The sequence below is a fragment of the Coturnix japonica genome, chromosome 1 (genome assembly GCF_054131305.1).
Source record: "Coturnix japonica strain WE chromosome 1, WE-NBRP24, whole genome shotgun sequence".
In the NCBI taxonomy this organism is placed as follows: domain Eukaryota; kingdom Metazoa; phylum Chordata; class Aves; order Galliformes; family Phasianidae; genus Coturnix; species Coturnix japonica.
In genome coordinates, this window is record NC_140663.1 from 149,615,263 (window position 1) to 149,629,869 (window position 14,607).

Genomic DNA, 14,607 nt, shown 5'->3' on the forward strand with positions numbered 1-14,607 from the left:
AATTATCTTTAGCCTTCTAAATTGAAATACATTATTAATAATAACATAGAGAAATTAATGATGAGGCATTCTCAGCCTTTGTCATAGATCATGGGGAAAAACAGGATCCTGCATGAAATTATTGGATTGTTCAGGAACCTCATAATGAAATCTGCTCTCATCACAAACTGTCATCTTTCTGAAACTGGTCCCTTGTTTCTCACCAATTACATTCAGCTTTGTTTTATTACAGAGAAGATAAATGAGTAATTACACTACAGTGTTGCTTGTGTTGCTCTGTTTCTTGAAATACAGTATATGTTTCTGCTACTCAACTTTTCACCCTGTGTATGTCAAAGACATAAGGAATGCAAAGGTAGGAGAAGGATAGAAGTAACAAAGGAAATGGGATGAGCTAAGCTTAACCAGCTGATTCAGCCGAAAGAAAGAAAAATAATTAAAAAAGAAAAAAGGAAACATCAGATGAGGTAGTTGCTGAATATACTGTTATTTGGTGGGCTGAGTGGACCCAAAATAGCAAAGCGCATTAACTCATTCCATCTGTGCACAAAGTCATAATAATATTATGTATATATATGTTTAAAAATTGAATAGATTTTGAGAAATGCAATCTCTGTAAGAAGTAGCATGTTTCTTTCAGATAGTAGACTTTAGTTTCTCTTATTTTGTAAGACATTTTTCTTTTACCACAAAAAATCCTCTAAGTAATTAGAATATGGACATATAATGAAACATCCATTTAAGACTTTTTTTTTTTTTTTTTTTTTTTTTTTTTAATAATAAAGGAAACAGTAGAATAATAACATGAGAAACACCCAGAAGCTGCACTGTCTGTTTACAGTCTGCTGGAGTCACTGCAGGTCAGATATAGTGGCAAGCCTCGAGTAGACAGGTTTGTAGAATAAGTATCGTTGTCCAGCCTGGGGTGCACTTAGCACAGTCATTTTATTTCTTTGATTAGAAGAATATTATGTGTCATATGCCAATTAAAAACTACATTTAACAAACAATCAAAGCCAACTTGATAAAGGATTATTATGGTCCAGTCAACTAAAGTTTTTTTACTATCATTCTAACCACTTAGTTCAGATTCAGCTTCCAATTTTCTCCTCTTATAAACAAATTAAAATATCAAAAATATAGAAATTAGAAGTTTTTGTGGTTTTTCCTACTTTACCCTATGGCCCCTGATTAAATTTTCCTTTTTAATTATGCCAGTATAGCACCTTATGTTCCAAGATGGAAAATAATAGTAATAAAGAAAAAAAAAAAAAAAAAGAAAAAAAAAGAAAAAAAAAAAGAAAAGGAAAGAAGAAAAGAAAAGGAAAGAAATAAAGAAAAGAAAAGAAAAGAAAAGAAAAGAAAAGAAAAGGTTAAATGAATAGAAAAATGAAAAAAAAGAAAAAGAAAACAACATAAGGAAAGAAAAATGGAGTAAAGATGTTAAAGAATGTAACATTTGAAAGGGGAAAATAGCTTTGAGCACACTGCTATATTCACATATCCCATGTGATCAGATGAGGAAATGTTTATTATAAACAAAGAATTCAGATTTATGGACCACTCAGATGTGATGTCACAAGTACATTTAATCTTGGATAATTACATATAAAAATTTAAGGCATTAAATGCAACAATTCAGCTTAACAACCAGCTGCAGGAGTTGGAAAAAAGAGCTGTATCAAAACTTTATGTATAAATCTAAATATTTTGATAGTTGTAGGGTGGACTACTCTTTTTAAACTAGTAAGTTATAGCCCTGAACAAGAAGAAAAAATTCTGGCAGTATTTTTTCAGGACATACAGGACAGGCATATACTTTTCAATTTAATGAAGTGTAGAAACTTCAAATCCAGGCCATGACATAATAATTAACCCTCATTAAAGTACTCTGTGGATCTTTAGATCCAAAAGATCTAAACACCTTTGGTGAATGTAAGGTTCAGAGCTCATCCCTTTATTTCTTAATTCTGCAGGAGTAGAAATGCATATGCCATCGCAAGATCAATTCATATATTCCTTAATTAAAGTCAGTTTTATGATGTTTAGGTCTATCATTTCTGCAATAGCTTGTAGCAGAATACTAGTAATACACTGTAGAATTAACTGCTGTAGAAGGGAGAGTCTTCACACCATGGTAATTTCTGTAGCAGAGACATAAATTCACTGATGTTTTCAGTATTTTGTCCAAAGCATCCCCTCAAAAACAAGAACAGAAGCAACCCCAGTTTTCTTCTAATTGATTTATTACCATTTCACAATTTTCCAGGATTATTCTGCAAGCTCTAGTGATTAGAATGTTTCCTGTTAGACGTATATGTAGTTGATTCCTACATGTACAGCATCACTGATAGCAGTCATCCAGAGGATCAAGATGTATAGAATACATAAGCATGAAAAGAAATGAAATGTATGCTTCTCTCTCTCTCTTTCTCTCTCTTTATCTCTCTCTGCATTCCTCTCTAAACCCCTTCAAACTCAAGTTAATGTTATTAATAGCAGACTGTTTATAAAGGTAACTCTAAACTGCTTGGTGGGTTTTTGTGGACTTCTAGTACATAATTAAGGAGTTCAAGAAAGCTCTGACAGATTTTATGGTGTGAGGGGAAGGTTGCTCATGATTACAGTATGCTGTCACAACATGTGACTGTGAAGAAAGTAGTGTTTGTGATTGAACCACTGTTTCTTAATCTCATGCCTGGTATACATATATCAAAGAACCATGCCTTCCTCCTGTAAATTGGAGCAAGACAGATTTCCATCCTTCCACTGTTAAGCAATTAAATTTTGGGGTTTAATTGACACATGTATCTATTCTAATAGATATTTTAAAAGTAGTTTACCTGTCCTAAATTCTGCATTTATTCATGTCTTCTTCTTGTTTATGCTGATAAAAATAGGTTTTGACATGTTTCTTGTCATTTTGTTTTTTTTTGTTTCTCCATGAGAGCTCTAACTTTAATGTCAGGTTTACTTCTTTTGTTAAGCCTTTTCTAATTAAGAATTTTCTACTTCTCACATCTGCATGAAACATGGGATTTCAGGATAGTTATATTGACATCTGATCTTTCTATGTTATTGTTATATTATTCTATTATTACTTTAAAGTATTTGTTAGCCTGAATGTTTATCTTAGATATTCATTTTTTAAGATGATTGCTAAATCATTGAGAATTGGATTTTTATTTTTAATTGTTGTCTTGGAGAATAGTAATTGAACTTGTAACCATGGCAATTGCTCAGTTCATCTCTCCTGCTATTAAACACTTTATAAATATGAAAGAGCGTATTTGCTGACCATATAACAGTCACTCAGCCTTGTAGGAGCTGGAGACATTCATAAAAAGTTTATTAAATTTAAAAATAACCAAGGGCATTTTGAAGTGAATGCTATCTTAGAATTATAGGCAGGTGAAACTAAACCACAGATTCTCACTGATGTAAAAATTATGTATTTTAGAAGTTTCCTTATTTAGGTTATAGCTCTAGATTTGAATTGTGATCAGGTGCAGTATAGATGACCTATCGGAGATATGAAGTAGATGTCCAGAATATTGTAGCAGTATATGGGGGCCTGTATTTTTTAAGTGTAACACAGCATCAAATTAGTTGATAAACATTTGGATAAACCACCATTGTCTTATATAACCAGCTAATTATTATTATAGCTATTATGTTAGTATAAAAAACTTTCACCCTTTGGGAAGGATTAGCAGAGAAAAGAAAAATGAATAACTGAAAGAAGAAATTGATTTTTTTTTTTTTAATCTCATCTTTAGATCTGTAAAGTAAATTTCCACTGGATAGTATAAAAAAAGCATTCTTTATTCTTTTAGATAATATTTATTACCAGTAAATATACAGTGCTATCTATGTGAGTTAGGTTGCAAAACTTTCTGTTACATTAGCTGAATGAAGGGAAAGTGAGCACAAAGGTGGAAAGAAAATAACAACAGACAGTTGAAAACAACTTGGATGTGTTTGCATTCTTAGTTTTCAATTAATATTTTTTTTTCCCAGTATGAGGAAATGCTCTTAAAACAAATTGTGTATAAAGTAGAAAATTACCTTTAAAATCATTGATGCAAAAATAAAAATAAACAAAATGTGTGTATTGCAACCTTGAACTCGATTCAGGAGGTTGTAAAATATGTATATATTTCTTATTTTTATCATTTATTTATTTATTTATTTAGCCTGTGTCTGCTGTTGTGTTTATATAAAATGAGTGTACATACTAACCCGGACTCAGGCGTTTTCTTGTCTTAGTTTAATTGTTTTGCAGATAGCATGAGATTATATGTTCATGTGATCAATAAGATTATGGTCATAAAACTTACCTATCAACTTGACATATACAGATAACTGCAGGTTGTGAATACATCAAAAGAAGATAAATAAATAAATAAATAAATAAATAAGTAGAATTGATTTCTTAATCAGCTTTAACAGTTATCATTTCATCTCCAAAACCAGATTCATTATTATATGTAATCAGATGGTTAGTCATACATCATGATTTGTGAAAACTAAAATTATGAGGTAAAAATTAAAGCACAACGAAAGTAAACATGTCAACCACAAAACTTCCACAGAATAGTCCTATCATATTATTTCTTTAAAAGTTGTGCTGCAATGATAGTGGTGAGTCAACAAATAATTTCAAATCAAGAAAAAAAAAATGTAATTAGACACAAAACAAGTGAAAAAGCAAACTGAACTTCAATTAGGAATTTTTTTGCTATGAATATTTTACAAAAATTATTTTTTTTAAGCTGATTTCTTGAAAGAAAAGTAGAGAAAATTGGAGGAGGGGAAGAGTTTTGCCATCGAGCCCATGGACTTATACACATTTAGTCTTATGAGGTGGTCTTGTTTCACCCTTAGACCGGGAGTAGTTTGCTATCTCAGTTCCCGCCAAGAGGCTCAGGGATGTGAAAAATATGAGAATTCTGAATGCCCATGAAGACTGGGGCAAAGAACTCATTGAGTACCCCAGACTTCTCTGTATCTGTTTTAGCCAGCGTCTGTTCCCTTGACATGAGGCAATCCTGTATGTGTGTACAGACTGGGAGATGAGATGCTGGAGAGCAGCCTCACAGAAAGAGATATGAGGGATCAGGTTGAAGGCAAATTTGACATGAGACAACAGTGTAGCCTAGCAGCCAAAAGAGTCAGTCATATTCTGGCATGCATAAAGCCTGTTTCCAGCCATCAAATGTGATTATTCTGCTCTTCCACTCTCTGGTGAGGCAGTACTTTAATTGTTCTGTGCACTTTTGGGAGCCAAAATATAAGGATATAAAATTATTAGAGAGTATCCTAAGAAGAGCTACAAAGATAGTGAATGATCTGGAGAGGAAGACATACAAGGAGACACGATACTCAAGGTGAGACTGCATCAACACTACACATAACTGGGAGAATGATCCCTTTTGACTCTCTGTCTCTGTTATCTTTAATGAACCCCAAAATGCAGTTTGTCCTCCTGGCTTCCACGACAAACTACTGACTCATATTGAGCCTACTGTATCCCAGCGCCCCCAAATTCCTTTCTGCTGAGCTGCTCACTAGCTGTTCATCTCCAAATCTGTACTTGTTCTAGCATTAATCTGTCTCAGATGCAGAAACTGGAATTTTCATCTGCAGAATTTCTTGTTGATGGCTGCCTGTCATGGTTTTATGATTTTTAGTTGTTTATTCAGCCTGCTGTCAGTCAACAACAGCAGGCCCTTATCTTCTGGACAGCTTTCTAGTACCTCTTCCCTACCTCTCTACTGTTGATTAAGTTTATCATGATCAAGACATAGGTTGTTTCTCCTGGAGAAAGTTGTGGGAAACAGAATCAATTATCTTGAACTTGTTCAAGTAAACAAAATTCAAAGACATTTGTTGTTGTTGTTGTTTATGTTTATTACACTTGATAACAATTTATTAAGTGATGTTCAATGGCACCCAGAATAATCTTGTACATAGCTTTTCCAGTTTTTATGCTTAGTCATTTTTGATACTGATAGTATATCCGATATGCATTATTATATATACTACATACTCTCTGTATAGTCTCCATATACTCAATAGCTATTAAAATGTGTACATTCTGATGCAGAGTCATAGATGGTTTCATATGTATGATACGATTAACTTTTTTTCATATGATTTCAAATTACTTATTTTTTCTCATCAGTTCAATCACACTGTTGTTTGAGCTTATGTCATTGAAAAAATTAATTATTGCCAACATTTTGCTTGGCAGTTACTTCCTCCTAGTACACTAATGTTCATCTAAAACCAAGTAATTAAACACTACCTTAAAAAATACTAAATACAGATACATTAAAAATGGGAGTCAGATGTATCCAAGAGCATGTTCTTCATATAAACATTGATAAAATCACACGATAGTTCAAAAAAGTTTATAGTTAAGTCATCAATATATACATGAGGGACCTATTTAATATCAATGAAGTCTGGTATTTTAGATACTTGAATTTTAATTGTCACATGCTTCCACAGTTATCAGATCTTTACAATTTGCATAAATGTCTAAAGTTTTTTTTTCTGTTTTTGTTTGCTAGTTTGAGTACCTTATTTTGAATTTTTAGTTTTACAGTGTATCCTAATTATTCTCTCACATGGAACACATGAATGGATTTATCTTTAAGCTTATTGTTAGAAATAGTTTGATGAGCAATGTAGTCTTACAAGAATACAGAAATTTTATTGACAAATATTAGAGACTTATATTCTGTACTGTGCTGAATGGTTTGATTACATCAGTGTTTCCCTACAATTTTTGTAAATGTCCAGGTCAATTCATGGTGTACAGTGAGATCATGTCTTTCCAATCAATAAGATAATCTAACAATAAAAGCTGTCTTTGCCTCAGTTTCCATCTCTACAAATTAAGACTAAAACTATTTTCCAGTACTTGAGGCTCTTCAAGGAGCAATTATTCAATGTTTTCAAAGTGTTATACACTCTAAATGTCAAGGATTATGAAGGTCTGTTAACTATTTGCAATTTATAAGATCGATTAACACATTTTTAAGGTAGTGTTAAATTGTCTGCTTTGCTATTATTGAAGAACAGAACTCTCCTATGCATCCAAAAGTGGTTTTAGTGAGAAAGTTTTTGTCCTGTTGCAGCAGTTTAATGATTGTTTTTCCTCACAGTGAATATAAATCTGATACAAAAATAATAGTGGCCACTAAATACTGCATAAACACTCACTCTTCGTAGATTCAGTTCATACTCTGCTGTATAGCAAGCAGAGAGAGAAATGACATAGAAATAACAGTTTGTTTGTAAGAGTCGTCTAGAATATGTATCAAGTAAATATGACAAATACTAATTGCTTATAATTTACCTGTTTGAAACTTCACATAGTACTGATAGAAAACCATACTCACAACTTAAAATACAACTTAAAAAATTTTGGAGACCCAAAAGTGGATGTGAACACAGTGAAGAAGTGGGTGGAGCATTTCAGCAGTAGAAACAGTGACAGTGATCACCTCCACTGGTGAAGATTTTTACAGCATGACATGAAGGCTTTTGCTCATCACTGGTGAAAATACACAGCTAATGGTGGTGACTGTGCTTAAAAGAGCATTTTGTAGCTGAGAATCTGCTGCATTAAATAGTGTTAATGTGCTCCTTGTACCTGTTATAGCAACCATGGAATTAAAGAGGAAGCATTAATTTCAGAGTGACCTAGTAGGTGTATTAAGAGCCATTTAGGAACAGCTTTTGTAGTTTTAATTCACAATTTATTCTGTGTTAGTACTGAAACACAAAATAGCCTTAAATTCTAAAATATTTTGGAGAAATGACTGTTTGTGTGGTAAGTAGTCTATGACATAAGTGCAGTTATAAGTTAAAACTAACATATTATGTGCTTTATCATCAGGAGAAATTAGACATAGCAATTTCATTACAAAGTATCTGTAACAAATTAACAGATTTGAACCTTTGAACCTCAGCTTTTTGCCTGTATTTGAAAAGTCACATTTGTACTGCTAAACTAGATTTTAATAATTTAAGCATTATTCTTCTATAAACTGTGGGCAAACTCCCCCTTTTATTTTTTATTTTATTTATTTTTTTATTTTTTATTTTTTTCCCTCACAAAACAGCCAGTACATTCTTCTGCTGTTCTGAGGCTGCCCAACAACAGGTAAGTTGCTGAATAAGATAGCAAGAGAAAAAGAGTAAAATTAAGGTGCAAGAGGGACAAAAATAAAAATAAAAAATGTCATTCCAACATTTTATCTCTACACGCAATTTGTCTTTCTGACTTCTCTTGAGAGAAAAAATGTCAAGAAATAGCCTCAAGATTATGACAATAACAGCAAAAGTGGTTGCATTAATTTATGTGGAGGAGAACAATAAAACATTTCATGAATTACTTTAACTTTCTTTCTCCAAATTATGTTCCAGCAGGGGGATTGATGGTTGACAGCTGTGTTCACTGATAGGTAACCTTGTTGCAAATTTCTGAAGAAAGATGTTCTTCTTCACTGGACTTGTCTCCGCTTTGTAATTATTTTTCCTTAGAGCCAACACAGCTATTGTTACATTTTAAAATATTTCTATCATGCATTTCTTCTTTGAAATAATTAATTTTTTTTCTTTGCACTACTTGGCTGATAACATGTCATAATGTAGGCTGCCAAGTGCCAAATGACTCTCAGATTCATTCAAGCATTCAAAGCAAGAAAAAACATTCATCTAGATAAGATTTTATCTGACAAGTCAAGCTCAAGAAATCTCAGTATAATTATATAGTGTTAATGAAGGCCATGTATACAGGCAGTTCACAATATTAACCTCTGTGTAAGTCTATCTTCAGTAATGTGAATCAGGCATTCTAAGTTAGTGGATTTATTCATTTATTTATTTATTTGTTTGTTAATTTATTTATTTATAGTTCAACTAAGTATCAATCCCTCATGCAAACACTTTATATAAGAAGTTTCCATTCTTTGCAGAGATTTACTATGCAATAGTTTTGACAGCGATGTAATTGTCCTACTAATGTTAACTTGTTCTGAACTGGTGGTGAGAAACCAAGGAACAAGTATTTTTAAATATACTGTGATCCTTGATATAGCTCAGCAAAATAAGTTTTCTAATCATTTGTCTTTCATTTTAAAACCTAAATCAAAAAATGGTACAAGACTATACTTTAACAATTGCTGTTGTTAACATTCATATGTTTGAAAATATTATTGATGGTAGTTACATTTCTCCATTATATTCATAAATGAATGAACTGTTCATTAATTGATTTAAAGCTTATGAAAGTTGTGTTTATTTTCATATTAAGACTAAACTAGTAGTTAGAAACAATAAACACACATACACACAAAAACAAACAAATAAACAAGCAAAAAAACCCCCAACAAAACAAAACAAAAACACACAAAAAACAAACCAACAAACATGGACAAATGAAAAATTAGTAAATCAAACCTCTTTAGTCAGTTCAGGTGAGGCCACACCTTGAGTAATCTAGTGAGTTTGGTATCCCTCACTAAAAGAAAGACATAAAAGCCCTGGAGCATGCCCTGGAGGGCAACGGAGCTGGTTTGGGATCTGGAGCACTGGCCTTATGGGGAATGGCAGAAGGAAATGGGATTGTTTAGAAGGCTCAGGGGAGACCTTATTGCTTTCTACAGCTTCCTGAAAGGAGGCTGTAGTGAGATTTTTGTCAGTCTCTTCTCCCACAGATCTATCAATAGGACTAGAGGGAATTACATCAAGTTGCATCATGGAAGGTTCTAGTTGGATATTAGGAAAAAATTCTTCTTCAAAAGAGTGGTCAGGCTACCCAAGGAGGTAGTTAAGTATTTTTATTATCAAAATTATTACATCTCTTGTGAAAGTTCTTATATTACAGCACGGTGTAAAAACTCCACTAGAGTAAGAAACTACAGCCTCCCACCTTTCCAAGTGCGCTCTAGGGTCCCTCTGTTCCGCCCCGCTGTGACCAGAGGTGCTGGTACCTTTGCACGGAGCTCCCCTGGCCCATGCCAGGCAGAGGGGTTGGAGCTTCATGATCTTTGAGGTACCTTCCAACCGTGGTCATTCTGTATGAATCCATGTGTGTGGTGGAGTCACCATCCATGGTGAAACCATCCTCAAAGGTAGTTTTGTGGATTATTTAGTTCGTTTGTTTAGTTTGTTGGTTTGGTTTTTAATCGTCTTTTAAGAGGAATCTAAAAAGCGGGCAATCTCCAGAATTGTGTTTCTATTATTATTTTTAGAGAAGTTACTAGTTAATTATTTCAGAATATCTTCAAAAGTTGCATTGTGTGTTTGATGTAGCTGGTAGAAGGGAACAGCTTTCTAACAGCTTTCTGTAAGTCCTTCTGTGACAGTCCACACATTGTGTCTTCTAATCTTTGAAGGAACTACCCGGAGTCTCTGAACTATGCATCTACAACATAATTCTGTCAAGGGCAAGAATGTGAGTTGAAATGCAATTATGAGAAGAGGGATGGCCTAGTCCAATTAATGGATCTTGTTCCTTGTCACACAGTTCATTTTCCAGAAGCATTGTGAGAAACACACTCAAGATCTAAAATTTCTAATCAGGCAAAGATCTCTGTGAAGAGCAGTTTATTCATTTTGGTGATAATGGGTGCATAGTAGTCAGCCTTTAACTTCAAAAAATTTTGGGACAGGTCATGTCTCAGATGGCTGCCTCTCACAACACCCATTGGTGCAAAGCTTGCTATCACTGTCCGATGGTGGTTTTAAGCAAAAAAAGCATTAAGGGGAATGAGGGAGTAGGGAAAGATACATCTTAAAATCACATAAAAGCAAATTTAAAAAACAGACAAACAGACAAAAAAACAAAAAACAAAAAACAAACAAACAAAACAAAAGAAAACAAACAAACAAACAAAAAACACAAAAAGAACAACAAAACAAAACAAAAAAACAGTGACAGCTGCCAATGCCCAAAACAGAACTCACCTTACTCATGGTTCATCAGGAGTCTAGGAAAAGTAATCTAATATCTAGGCCAACTTTGAGACTCCTTGGGTAATTTGAGCAAGGCCAGTTGCCTCAGTGTGTGCCAGAGATTCACATACAATGTGATTACAATCAATACAAACCTCAGTGTTAGGATTAATAAGATCACAACTGGGTGAAGCACAGAAGTAAAAAACTCCTCTTGCTATTGCTGACTATCTAAGGGGCATGTCCCTCCAGTGGTGTTTTCCATCATTCTTCACCCATACCAGGACATGTATTATTATTATTATTATTATTATTATTATTATTATTATTATTATTATTATTATTATTATTATTATTATTATTATTATTATTTCCCCGTTAATGATCATGCCTCAATATGTGGAGCAATCTCCATTGGGTGAGGAGGGAAACATGTAAAATCAACAAATCAACAATTCAGTCCTTACATCCCTGAACGATGCACACGTACTATCTGGGCACATTCAGGCTAACCTCAAGATATGGGGTTTAATAGCTTAGGTAAGTATGCAGTAGGTTTTCTTTTATCTCCCTATTCTTATGTTAAACTCCTAAAGCAGTTTCTTCACTGAGTCACAAAATGGTGAAATAGTTTCTTTAAAGCAGGCAGTTCTAACACGGGTGCTGTGATTAAGTCCTGTTTCAATACTTCTACTAATTCTTTTCCCTCTTTTCTCCATTTTAATATGTTGGATTCTACCTCTGATAGTTTGAGATACAATCCCTTTGGTTTTTTTTGTTTTTGTTTTTGTTTTGTACATATGCTACTCATAATCTACAGTATTCAGTTAGACCTAGAAACTTGCAACTCCCACTTTGTCCTGGGCAGAGGAAGCTCCACAATGCCCTGAATTCTTTCAGAATTAATTCTCCATTCCGCTTCAGAAATTACATGTCCATAGTATCTGACTTCTTTTTCCACATATTGCAGTTTATTTATAAACACCCTTAGCCTGTGTTCCCCAAGAAATTCAGAAGTTTACTTTAGAATCCTCTGTTCCACAAATCAGCAAATCATCCAGATACTCTAACAGCTTTACCCCCTGTTGAACCTGAAACATTTCCAAAACTTTATCCAGCACTTAACTAGTTAAAATAAAAATATAATATAATATAATATAATATAATATAATATAATATAATATAATATAATATAATATAATATAATATAATGTAATATAATATAACATCTAATAATATTATATATAAGAATAATAAGATAATAATAATAATATAAGAATTATATATAAGAATGTAATCAGGGACTGCAGAGATGCGACCAGGAAGGCTAAAGCCCACCTGGAGTTCAATCTAGCTAAGGAGATAAAGAATAATAAAAAAGGCTTTTTAAAATATGTTAACAGCAAAAGAAAGGCTAGGGAGAATGTAGGCCCCATACTAAGTGAGGGGGGCGCTCTGGTAACGGGGGATGCTGAGAACGCGGAAATACTGAATGCCTTCTTCGCTTCTGTCTTTAGTAAAAGCGCTCTCGCTCAGGAATCCCAGACCCTGGAGGTTGATGAGAGAGTCTGGGGAATGGGAGATTTCCCTTTAGTCAGGGAAGAGGTGGTCCGTGAGTGCCTAGGAAACATTAAGGTCCATAAATCCATGGGACCTGATGGGGTGCATCTGTGGGTGCTGAGAGAGCTGGCAGAGGTCGTTACTGAGATGCTCTCTGTAATCCATCAGAGGACTTGGAGAACTGGGGAGGTGCCTGAAGGCTGGAGGATGACCAATGTCACTCCAGTCTTCAAAAAGGGCAAGAAGGAAGAGCTGGGTAACTATAGGCCAGTCAGCCTCACCTCTGTCCCAGGGAAGGTGATGGAACAGCTTGTGCTGGATGCCATCTCCAGACAACTGGGTGATAAGGAGGTTAACAGGAGTACCCAGCATGGGTTCACCAAGGGGTGGTCATGCTCGACCAACCTGGTGGCCTTTTATGAAGATATCACTAGCTGGGTGGACAGGGGGAGGGCGGTAGATGTATTCTACCTTGATTTCAGTAAGGCTTTTGATACTGTCCCCCATGATATCCTTATAACAAAGCTGAGCAAGTATGGGATAGATGAGTGGACAATAAAGTGGATTGAGAATTGGCTGACTGACAGAGTGCAGAGGGTTGTTGTTGGTGGTGTGGTGTCTGGCTGGAGGTCTGTAACTAGCAGCGTCCCCCAGGGGTCTGTACTGGGTCCAGTCTTGTTCAACATCTTCATCAACGATCTTGATGAGGGGATAGTGACCACCCTCAGCAAGTTTGCTGATGACACAAAGTTGGGAGGATTGGCTGACATGCCTGAAGGCTGTGCTACTATTCAGTGAGACCTGGACAGGCTGGAGAGCTGGGCAGTAAGAAACCGGATGAGGTTTAACCAAAGCAAGTGTAGAGCCTTGCACCTGGGTAAAAATAATTGCATGCACCAGTACAGGCTGGGGGAAGACCTGCTGGAGAGGAGCTCTGCTGAGAGGGACCTGGGCGTCCTGGTGGACGACAGATTGACCATGAGCCAGTAGTGTGCCCTTCTAGCCAAAAAAGCCAATGGCATACTGGGGTGTATTAAAAAGACCGTGTCCAGCAGGTAGAAGGAGGTGATCCTCCCCCTCTACTCTGCCCTGGTGAGGCCTCATCTGGAATATTGTGTCCAGTTCTGGGCTACCCAGTACAAAAAAGACAGGGATCTCTTGGAAACAGTCCAGTGGAGGGCCACTAAGATGGTGAAGGGCCTGGAGCATCTCCCCTATGAGGAGAGACTTAGGGAACTGGGTCTGTTTAGCCTTGAGAAAAGAAGGCTGAGAGGGGACTTGATCCAGGTTTATAAATACCTGAGGTGTGGAAGCCATAGTGGTGAGGCTGGTCTCTTTTCAGTAGTGCGTGGGGACAGGACTAGGGGTAATGGGATGAAAGTACAACATAGGAAGTTCTGCGTGAATGTGCAGAAGAACTTCTTTACAATGAGGGTGACGGAGCACTGGAACATGCTGTCCAGGGAGGTGGTGGAGTCTCCTTCTCTGGAGATATTCAAGACCCGCCTGGACGCCTACCTGTGAGATATGGTGTAGGGAACCTGCTTTGGCAGGGGGGTTGGACTCGATGATCTTTAGAGGTCCCTTGCAACCCCTACAATTCTGTGATTCTGTGATATATATATATATGATATTTATATATATATATAAAGTGATTCTGTAAACACTTGGGGTAAAACAATCCACCTATATTGCTACTTTTGTCCCATTTGTGTGTTCTCTCTTTCAAAGGCAAAAAGATCTCTGCTCTCTGAGTCTAAAATGCAGGTCCAGAAAGCATCATTTAAGTCGGTTACACTGAAACATTTATGTCTGTGTGGGATCTGACTTATTAAAGTATAAGGGTTAGGAACAAGGGGGTGTTGATTGAGATCAAATTTCATTAATTTTTCTTAGATCTTGTACGAGACTATAGGTGCCATCTGCCTTATGTTACAGCAAAATTGAAGTGTTATAGGGTGACATACAGACTTCCAGAAGACCATTCCTAACCAATGTTTGTATTGCAGGGTCTAGACCGACTATCTTTTCCAAAGATATGGGATATTGTCACTGTTTCACAGCTTCACTATT